A 12,032-nucleotide genomic window follows, 5' to 3' on the forward strand; every position below is an offset into this window, starting at 1 on the left:
AAAAGTTGAATGATGAGAAGCCAGTCAGGAGAGGATCTGGGAAAAGAGGCTCCAGAGAGAGGGAACTACTTGTGCAAAACTCCTGCTGTGAGTGCATCCAGGCTCCTGGGCTGGAGGGAGGGCAGGGGTGTGGGAAGTGAGGGTCAGAGCAGCCAAGGGAAAGCCAGAAAAGGCAGAGGAGCAGAACAGTGCCGTGAAAATTCCAGTGTGAGCTGCTGTCCTGCCATCAGGACACAGGCTCTCCCCGGAGCCCACTTCTTATTGGGTGGAGTTTAGCTTGTAAGCAAGACTTCCTTGGGAAGTAGTCAAGTTATACTTTTGCATAGAAGCTGCAGGGCTATATTAAGCATGAGGGAATTGAACTCAACATTTTAATGCTAATTTAAAATTGATAATTTTGAGGAGGAAAAGGAAAAACTGAAAGATAATCAGGACTGCTTTTTGTGTAGCACTGAGCTAGTTACAATAATTACAAATGTCATTTGAACTAAAAACATGAGTATATAAATTGAAAGTGCAGACAGATTGAAAGAAAGGAGACTTGCCTCTAGACACTTGTTGGTAAACATTGTGATTAAAACAGTAGAAGGAGGGGGAAAAAATCTACATGTACCCAGATAAAAGAAAAAAAGAGTGATCCAAAAATCAGAAAATAGGGGCTTAGACTTCTCTATAATACAAATCCCAGAAGACAATGGATTAAAGAGTATAATGGGGGAAATATTGTAATAAAATAGTTTTATACTTAGTTAAGTTATATTTTCATTGTTAAAGAAATAAAATTATTCTGAGGTAGGCAAGGCTCATAGAAAAATAGCATGTATGTACTCTTGAATGCTCCAACCAAGATAGGAATCAAATGTGATGTTAAAAATAAATAGGCATAGTATAAACTGTCTACCATATGAGCTTTGAAAGTGTTAAGTCCAAAGAATCATTGAATATTTTATTGTATTTCACTGTATATGAATGAAACAAAAGTTTCACAAAACAATATTTACCCTTATTTTGTGCATGCAATGAAATGCACTCTAGTATTTTCTATTTTGTTCTGTTTCTTTTTTGTTAACACTTGTCACAAAACATTAAATTGATTTTACAATGCAAAATTTGGGGAAAAAAAAAAAAACATATCACAGGTGTATTTTATTCCAAAATTTGGTACAAATGGCAAGCATAATTAAATGACAGTATATAATATAAAACAATAATTTGAATTCTGAACTCTTATTATGCTCTTAAAAAAACAGGCAGTTAGAGACCATCCAAGGGGGAAAACAATGCATTCTTTTTCTCTCCTAAAGTGGCATGACTCGTGTTGGGGGCAGGAGAGTAACAGGGCTGTTGTATGTGTCTGTGCTCTTCCTGTTCTGTTTTAGGTTCCTGTCTTTTTCTTTGCTGGTTTATCGTCATCTGAACCCCCTTCCTGTTTGAGATATCCCCAGCTCCTAGTTACAGCTGATGAGGTCCTCCAGAAGACTTTTCCTTTTTCAAAGCTGAGAAGTACATTGGAGAGTGGCATGCCAGCATATGGAAATCCACTCCCATGGTTGTCCCCAGAGACCAGGGAAGTGGTGGAGGACATCGAGGCAGTGGTATTTAACCACTAGAGGAAAGGCATGTGTGGTGACCATAATAAGAAGCAACCCCAAAAAGGTAATAAGAAACATCTGACCCCGTTTGGAATAGTCAGTTAATTGTGGGATCTCCAGGAGGAACTAGAAGGGCAGCCTTCTTGAAGTCACACTTGATTTGTGTGAAACCTTATAAGAAAAATCCTTTATTTCTTGAAAAGAGAGTTTTGAGCCATGACACTGAAGTCACAATCCTCATCTAAACCCATCACCAGAGTCAGATTCACTGAAGCGATCACTGGCCTCAACGGTAATACTTCGTACGTACACTGGTAATATTTCTCTCAGCCTCCCCCAAAGGGAACCAAGGTGCTTGGAGAGTAACTGTGCATCGAAGAAAGAGGAATATCCAGACCTTCCTGTGTTACCAGGCAGACCTAATACTATATCCTGGGGCCCCTGGGGTGCACTAGTCCAAGACTTAGGGGGCTAATGATTAATAGGATATTTATCATAATCCAATGTTGGCCTATGGAGACCACTATACCCACCTGCAATTATTTCCCCAGCTTCTAAAAACACAGTTGAAATGTATACATTTAGCAGTGAAGAAAAATGCTGCATTGGTATCTGTCCCATAAGGTGATGGCTATAAGTTTTTAAAGGACCCTGGAGTTTCTCCTCTTTACCAAAATAGTCAATTAAAAAAACATGACAGAGTAGTCAATTTTTTAAAATGACAGTAATGAATTACACGACTAAAGTCATGGATGAAGCATTTCCCCTTTAGCCTGGTGTACAAAGGATAGCTGAGTCTTGAGTCTGGGTTATCATAAGCATAATTAGGTGCTGAGTGCAGTTGTAGCTGCTGGTCCAAATTTGAGCACTTACTGGAACAAATTAGCAGAGCTCCAGTTAATAATTTGGTAATTTTCTACTTTATTGCAATTAGAATAAATTAAAGGGATATTTTTTTACCTGGCAGGGATGAAAATACTCCTTTACCGTCTTGCCTCAAAGTTACATTGATTCTCCAGGACTGGAGAATCCATTAGTTATCCTCACCAGCCCCTCAGACATCCTGTTGGTCTGTTACAGCGATGGCAGCATGATGGTGAGATCTGGAGGTCAGGAAGAAACAGCACCCTGGAGGCCTTAATAATATACATATACTCCACAGGATGGAAGATAAACTCTATAAAAAATTTAAGGCCATGATAGCTTCAAGCATACCTTTAAACATTCAAGGAAGTCATAATCTCAGTCTTTCACAAAGTATTCCAGTAAATGGAAAAATAAGGGTTGCTCTCAACTCATTTTATGAGACAAGCGTTACTTTGCAAGAAAACCCAACAATGGCAGTGAGAGAAAGGGCCATTACAGGCCCTAACTCATGAATATAGGTGCAAAAGTCATCCAAAGAACAAAAATGAATTCATCAATATATAATATATAATACATCATATGGAAGAAACATGGTTTATTTCAGGAATGCAAAGTTGGAAAAACCAACAGCGGTCTTGGATTGTTGTCCCCAGAAGCAGAGGCTGAGACCAGGATTCAGGTCTAGTTGGTTTGTCTGGGGATTCATGGACCACGAGTAAAGGAGGAGGTAAGACGAGAGAAGGCAGGCTGTGTGTCAAGCCAGCTACCATTGCGGAAACTAATCAAGCGTTGTAAGACACATCTCAGAGTTACCCCTCATGCGCAGGAGAAGGTGGAGTAGTTAAATACCAGCCCTGCCAGCAATCAGTTGAGAGTGGCCGTCCCTGGGGGAAGAAGAGGGTAGGAGGGTTCATTTCCAGGCCCTTCAAGCCAAGCCTGCTTTGCGCACAGACAGAACAGCTGTCTGCACCTTCCAAGGCAATCTTCAGGAAAAGGACTGCAGGTGTTGGCAGTGAGAAATGAGCTCGAACACACTGAAGTGCTGAGGCTCATTGGATGTGGACCACAGCAACTCCTGTTGCCACATTAACAAAACAAAAGAGAAACGATGCATTTATCTCGGTAGATGAAAGAAAGGCATCTGATGAAACTCAACATCCGTTCATGATTTAAAACTCTCAGAACACTAGGAATAGAAAGGTCCTTGCTTACCCTGGAAACGGGTATTTTCAAAACTTTTGTAGCAAACACCGTGCTCTATTATGACACTGAATACTTTCCCTTTATAGTTGGAAATGGGAAGCCCACGGTCCCACATGTATCTACCAGATAAGAATGTTCTTAGAAGCATTTTAATGATCCATAATTGGGAAGAGCACAAATGACCATTAATGGCAGATTATGTAAATAAATGGCATGTTCATAAAAGGATATACTGGACAGCAAAGAAAATAAATCAACCAAGGCTATTTACAACATTATGGGTGAATCTTAAAGCCGTAATTGATAGTTAATTGATTAAAGACATAAGGGATACATACCGTAGTATTCCATTCATACAAAATTCAAGAATAAGTAAGATTGAATCAGTGTCTGAAGTGTGCTGGAAAATTCCCTCCAGAATGGAAAGATTTGTCACACCTTGTCCTTCCTAACACTAAGAAAGAGTCCCATGTTTCATGGATTTTGAAAACAACACATTTTACAGTCTTGTGTGCTGCTCTGATTAATTTACTGAGTGACCTGAAAGTTTTCCAAGTTTGAGTGTAAACGAAAGGAAGAGTAGAACTTTTACCTGGTCCAGGCCATGATGGAAGTAGCTTTGCCCATTGACCCTTATAACCCTATAGGTCCCACTGTGTTCAAAGTGTCTCGTTAGTTTCAGGACACTCTTTGGGGCCTACTGAAAATCTTTCTAGGAGAATCATTATGAACATCAACAGACTTTTGTAAGAAAGCCATGCCTTCTCTGGCAAGTCACTCATCTCCTTTTAGGAAACCATTTACCACTGTTCCCTGGTAGAGATTAAATAAAGATGGGACACCAGGCAATTAACCAACCTCTCAGGATTTAGCAATATCTATAAAGTCCAGGATACCACAATAGCGCCATCAAGTAGAAGTAAGAAAGTATCTAAGAAGGTCCTGAAAATACAAGTAATTGCATAAAAATGTCACACCCTTAGTTTCCCTATTCCATCAATCCTCTATCGACCCACATTACAGTGTCGTGATGAATTAGTTCTCCATAAGGAAAAAGTTTAAATTCGACTTATGGATAATTTTGCAACTAGAAAATTCTCTTCTTTTAAGATATCTAGAGAACATACAAAATTTGACTTGAAATATCCAACTCAGATCCTTGACAATCAGAATTGTATATATGCCTGTTTTACATATGAGTATATCAGATAGTATATGATAAAGACAACATTCCTAATCAACTGAGAAGAGAGTTGTTCTATAAGCAATCTTGGAATAACTGATTAACTCTTTGGGGAAAAAACTCAAGCAAAATAAAGTGAGGAAAGAATAAATTAAAGGGCAGTATAAAACAAAATTTATGTCAGTAATAATTCAAAATCAAAAGAAGAACTAAGAGAAAAAAGACTTCAACATACATGATATGCCCAAATCAATATCCTTTCCATAATTTTTAATCTTAAATCAGTAAGCAAAAGAAAAACAGATCAGTTTTTTAAAAAGCAAATAACTGAAATTTTCCAAGAGAAGAAATATAAATAGCCAATATACATGAAAATATTCAATGTCACTAAAAATAAAAGAAAGCGATAACAAGAGCAATGCTTTGTAAGCATAAATCTGAATTTGAGAAAAATGGATATTTTTTAATGTTTTATTATAAAACAAGTAAGAAATTGTATAAATTATATCCTCAGCCCAAGAAGGTAAAAATTACCATTTGAATGAACCAGAGGATTGGAAGAAGAAATAAACACAAAAATAATGAACAATATAATAGAAAAACCTTAAAGAGCAGATATAAGAGAACGTTGTTTGAACAATTAATAAAACAGGCAAAATTCTGGGTGATGGACTCAAAAAGTGTGGAAGAAAATAAAAGGTTAAGACTTACAACAAAAGATGAGACACTAAACATTACCCAAGAATACAACATATATGTCCATGATAATCCGTAGTAAGTTCAGTGGCATAAAAAGCTTCCAATGGCAACTGGTAACCTCAACTTCCAATTCAAGGAAGCCACTGTCTGTCATCTGATGGAGGCATGCCTCCCTCCAGAACCAAAATCACCAAATGAGCAGAGGTGGAAAGGGACGGAAAGCAAAACTCCTGTGAGTGGGTAATTATGTATAATAGTATGAGGAACCACTCTCACTCCCAGCCTTGGTTCCTGCACCCATGTATGCTGACTTTGGGAAAATCAGCACCACGTATCAGATGCTGATTCAAACCATATATTATCTTTCTGGGTGTTGATACCAATTAGGGTATAACTGAGTCTTCAGTAGACCATGTCATTGTCTACTGCTGCTGCTTCTGGGTGATGAGGTGTGTAGTAACATTGGTGAATTCTACGGGCATGCATCCTCTAGCACACTACTGAGGAATAATTCCTTGATCAAAGGTAATGGGATGATAGTGCCAAAAGAAGAAAACCCATGTGCAGAATGTTTGTATATTCCACACAGAACAAGTGGTATCCTCTCTGTGATGGAAAGAATCCAATGTAATCAACCTACTACCAAACAGGTCTTCCTGGGAGTGGTGCCATATCAGGAGCTCAGCACTGGTTTCCACTATGGGCAAGTTAGTTAGTTAGGTACTTGGCCAGAACAGACTTTGTGTGGGGAACCACAGCCACTGAGCCCAAACGTATGTGTTAATATAAGATGAAATAAGGTAATATAATAAAGATTGTAATATGGCTAAGAAAATAATGATCACCTCTACAGATAATAAATGATATTTGATAAAGTTCAAAATTCTTTAAAAAAAAACCTGGTAAACTTGAACAGCTAATTTTGTATTATTTCTGATAATATAAATATAAGAAACAAAATCTGGAAAGAAGACTATGTATAAATTGGAGGTAAATAATTATCTGCTGAAAAAGCATAAGAGGGTAAAGGGACATATTTTAGGGCTAGTAATTGACCATAATACGATAACAGATAAATGTTAATATACTAAAACAGCATGTACTTTCCTCTATGCCAGTTAGAAAAACCTAATGGAAAAGAAATGCATTCACATTGAGAACACACACAAATAAGAATAACGAATTAAATAAGAATAATGATATCAAGAAAGATGCCAAACCTAAGTGAAGAAAACTCGAAAAAAAAAACAAAACAAAACTGAAGGCACAAAAGAAAATTAATCACTGGAAAGCATACCATGTTCCAGAATGATTCTTTATAAAGACGACAATCCTTCCCAAAGCTATGCATTTCCAAACATATCTTAGCTAGGGTTTGGGTGGGTTTTTTTTTTCAGGTGGGGGGGTTGGAATTTTGCCAAATTATTTTAAACTTAATCTTGGAGAAGAAAGGAAGGAAAATAGCCAAAGAAAATATTTCAAGAGTAATGAATGTAGAGTTAACCTCCCAGATAATGAAAGCACAATAATTAAAATAATGTGGTTTGGGTCCAAATATTGACAGGAAGATAAATGGAACACAATGAATGTTCCAGAAAGTACTCAAGTGTATATAAAAAATAATACATGATAAAGGCGATATGAACAAGCAGCTGGGAAAGTCGAATTATTCAATCAGCAGTTATGATTGAATTCATGAATATTAGACAATTAAATTGTGGATTAGACAATTAAATGGAAAAGAGAAGGAAAAAAATGGTGAAAAAGTTTAAGCATAAAAGATTAGAAAAAACAATTATACAGGCAAGTAATCAATAGATAAAATATAGAGAAATATAAATTTTCTGTAATATAACTTTTGAAAAGTAACAACTTGGAAGGAACAACAGACAAAAAAGAAGCAGATGAGTAGATTATATCCTTAATATTTAAGGAGATCGTAAATATGGAAGGAAGGCAGTAACACCCCAGGTGGAAAATTGGCTAAAAACACAAATAGCTATTAGACAAAAGAAAAAAAAGAATATATTTAAATTAATTTTTATTGGAGTATAGTTGATTTACAATATTATGTTAGTTTCTGCTATACAGCAAAATGAATCAGTTATACATATATATATATAACCTCCACTCTTTTTTTAGATTCTTTTCCCATATAGGTTATTACAGAGTATTGAGTAGCATTACGTGTGCTATACAGTAGGTTCTTATTAGTTATCTATTTTATATATAGTAGTGTGAATATGTCAATCCCCATCTCCCCATTTATCCACCCCCCCCCATGTTCCCCCTTGGTAACCATAAGTTTGTTTTCTACATCTGTGACTCTATTTTTGTTTTGTAAATAAGTTCGTTTGTACCATTTTTTAGATTCCACATATAAGAGATACCACAGAGTATTTGTCTTTCTCTAAGGGATAAAACAACTGATAATGGAGGAAATTGAAATTATAAGAGAAGACATTTTATAAAGCTATGCAACCATGGAAGAAATATAGACATTACATACTCTTTCCATTCATTCAGTATTCTGTATATATTTCTCATATATTTCTCAGATGATTTTTGGCATCTGGTATTGTGGAATGGCCAAAGCCAGACCAAATTTTATCTATGGATTGGTCAACTGCTTTTTCCCCAGAAGCTTTTAGGACTTAAAAAAAAAAATCCTTAATGTTGAATTTGTTGTGAAGATATTTCTTTCTCACCTAAATTATCTCTTCAACCGTAATTCAAATATCATCATTTTTGTTGCTGGAAGATATAAGTTTTGAAATCTTTTGGTCAGAAAAACTGCTTTTAGCTTTAAGTCTGAGCTCATAACAGATCCCAAAGTGTGCAGGAAAATATATAACCATACTGCCAAACTAAAAGTCACCTGTCTGACAACAGTTTGTAGAGAGTCCTCTTACCTGTTTTCACAAAAGTTTCCAAAAGTCATTTGCCCAGGTCCTGGCACATAGTACATGAAAAATAAATATACCCTTCTATTGTTACTTCTGATGACGAGGTCACTTCAGGGAATGGTTCAGATTTCCATTTCTGTTGTGTCAACCTAAGGTTTATTTTCTGATAAGGAGGTTAATCTACATCTAGGGAAGCACAATACAAATGATAAAAAGGGTGACTCAAGTCAATGCAATACTAAAGAAGAACAAAGTTGGAGGACTGACACCGCCTGAGTTCAAGACTTACTATAGAGCTACAATAATCAAGACAGTGTGGTACTGGCAAAAGAATAGACAAACAGATCAATGGAGCAGAATATAGGACCTAGAAATAGACCCACACAAATATAGTCAATGATCTTTGACAAAAAAGCAATGGAAATTCAATGGAGAAAAGTTAGTCTTTTCAATAAATGGTACTGGAACAACTGGACAGACCCCTGAAAAACAATAAATACAGGAGCTGGTGTTACACCTTTCACAAAAATTAACTCAAAATGTTTCTAAATGTAAGAGCTAAATGTGAAGCACAAAACTATAAAACTCGTAGAAAAAAAAGAAAATAGATGACCATAGATTCGGTGAAGAACTTTTAGATACAACACCAAAAGCATACTCCATGAAAGAAAAATTGATGTCAAATTTTACTAAAATTAAAAACTTCTGTGAAAGATATTTTTTACAAAAGACTGGAAAGATAAGTCATAGGGACTTCCCTCATGGTGCAGTGGTTAAGAATCCACCTGCCAATTCAGGGGACATGGGTTTGATCCCTGGTCCAGGAAGATCCCACATGCCACAGAGAAACTGAGCCTGTGCACCACAACTACTGAGCCTGTGCTCTAGAGCCTACGAGCCACAACTACTGAAGCCCATGTACTCTAGGGCCCGTGCGCTGCAACTACTGAACCCCACGCACCTGGAGCCTGTGCTCCACAACAAGAGAAGCCACTGCAATGAGAAACCCACGTACCACAACGAAGAGTAGCCCCCACTCGCCGCAACTAGAGAAAGCCCACGCGCAGCAACAAAGACCTGACGCAGCCAAAAATAAATAAAATTATAAAAAAAAAAAAAGATAAGTCGTAGACTAGGAGAAAATACTGGTAAAACACATTTCTGACAAAGGACTTGTATCCAAAATATACAATAAACTCTTAAAACAATAATAAGAAAACAAGTAACCCATTTAAAAATATACAAAAGATCTGAGTAGACACCTGACCAAAGAAAAATATATTGATGGAAACTAAGCATGTGAAAATGTGCTCAACATCATAAGTCATTGAGGAATTCCAAATTAAAACAATGAGATACCATTACATACCTACCGAACAGCTAAAATTCAAAATACTGACTATAGCAAATGCTAGTGAGGTTAGGGAGAAAGAGAAACTCTCATTCATTGCTGGTGGGAATACAAAATGGTTACAGCCACTTTGGAAGACAGTTTGACAGTTTCTTGCATAGCTAAATATAGTCTTATTACATAATTCAGCAATTACACTCCTAGCAATTACCCAGATGAGTTGAAAACATATGTCCCCATAAAAACCTGCACATAAATGTTTACAGCAGCTTTGTTTATAATTGTCAAAAACTGGAAGTGACCAAGATGTCCTTTAGAAAGTGAATGGGTAAAGAATTGTGGTATATCCAGGGAATGGACTGTAATTCAGTGATAGAAAGAAATTTGTAATCAAGCCATGGAAAGATGTAGAGGAAACTTAGATACATATTGCTAAGTGAAAAAAAGGCTGCATACTGTATGATTCCAACTATATGACCTTCCAGAAAGGCAAAACTATGAAGACAGTAAAAGATCAGTGGTTGCCAGGGACTTAGCAGGAGGAAGGAGAGATGGAAGTACAGGGGAATTTTACTGCAGTGAAACTATTCTGTATTATACCGTAGTGTTGGTTAAATGACATTGTGCATTTGTCGAAATCCACAGAACTAATTGTCCAATGCAAAAGTGATCTCTACTATTAAACTATGAACTTCTGTTAATATTAATGTATCAATATTAGTTCACCAATTGTTACAAATATACCACACTAATGGAAGATGTTAATAATATGGGAAACAGTGGGAGAAAGAGAAAGTGTATCTTATCTCTCTGTACCACCAGCTGAATTTTCTGTAAACCTAAATTTTTTTCTAAAAAATACAATCTTTTAATTTAAAAGAAAAAGTTGACTCAGATGCTTCAAAATATGTCAACACATTTTATTGTGTTTCCAAAAAAAAAAAATCAAGATACTCATTGAGGCCAAAGATTGTGATAGGATTGTAACAATCATTCCACAATTATTTGTATGTCTTTAAAACTGCATGCCAATGTTACTAAGTCACGAGGTCAGTATCTTCAACTAAAAATCAAGCCAAACAACAATTAAATCTTCACACACCAAGATGCAAAATATATATTAAAACCTTACACTACTAAAACTTTTATGGTGAAGATAATTAAGCAAAGAAAACTATAATGCAAGCAATGAGCCCTTAAAGCACAACATTGTATGTATTTCCACATCATGCAGTTAGGAATTCCTTTGCTATAAAATGTTATTCTGCCTGCATCTCAAATTCAAAGGTTTGAAAATGTGAATCTTAGATCTTCAGGCGGAAGCTAGTAATACATGTCATAAGCCCCCATGAGTTGTATATCTGTATCATTAATAGCTGTATCCTCTTGCCTAGAGCAAAAATGCAATGCTTGCATGTAAACAAAGAGAAAAGAAGGGAGGGAGAAAAGAAAGACAAGAAAGATAAAAAATGAAGATGAATTGATGAGGTCATTAATGCAAATGCCTGAATTCATTCTCTAAGCTTGATGGGGCTCTGAGTGTTTTAACACCAGCCTTTTGACAGCCCAGGAACTTTGGGAAATCATAATGATAAGTCAGATTCTTCTGTATTTAATTTATACTTCAACTTTCTGAGACTATGCAGAAAGTGTTAGGGACACCATTGGTTGCCTTGGAACTGAGCTCATTTCCACCTCTATCTCGTGCAGATTTTTCTTAAGGCATTTGTTTTCTGTATGTATCACTTCAATTACAGTTATGAATAAGGCTGACATAGCTAAAATATTTTAATATACTAAGACAGGAATGTTTTTTTTTTTTTTTCATGAGAGCACCGTTTCATTTTTAAATTGGCAAGAACATTACATTTTCTCTTATTCCTCAGCCTGGACACATACCTGTTCCTAGCATGGTTGGATGGTCAGCATTGGCACATTATTTAAATGTTTGTTGTGATGCGTGCTTGCATTTTATTCCCTATGGTTTGGGGGTAGTGAATGAGAGTGATTTGTACCAGCTTCTAAAATTACACCTAACTGTAGAGATATTAGATATGCTTGTAGATGAGAGTGACACATTTTTCTGTTACATATTAGTTTGATCATCCTTCTCCTTACTCTTTCAGGGAGTAAGGGGTGGGGGGGGGAAGAGAAATTTCATTAACTTGAGAAGAATGTGTGTTTGGGCATTCAGAAATAAATTTACAGAAATAAAATTGCAAAGATAAGAA

This window comes from Eubalaena glacialis, chromosome 8 (genome assembly GCF_028564815.1).
Source record: "Eubalaena glacialis isolate mEubGla1 chromosome 8, mEubGla1.1.hap2.+ XY, whole genome shotgun sequence".
Taxonomy (NCBI): domain Eukaryota; kingdom Metazoa; phylum Chordata; class Mammalia; order Artiodactyla; family Balaenidae; genus Eubalaena; species Eubalaena glacialis.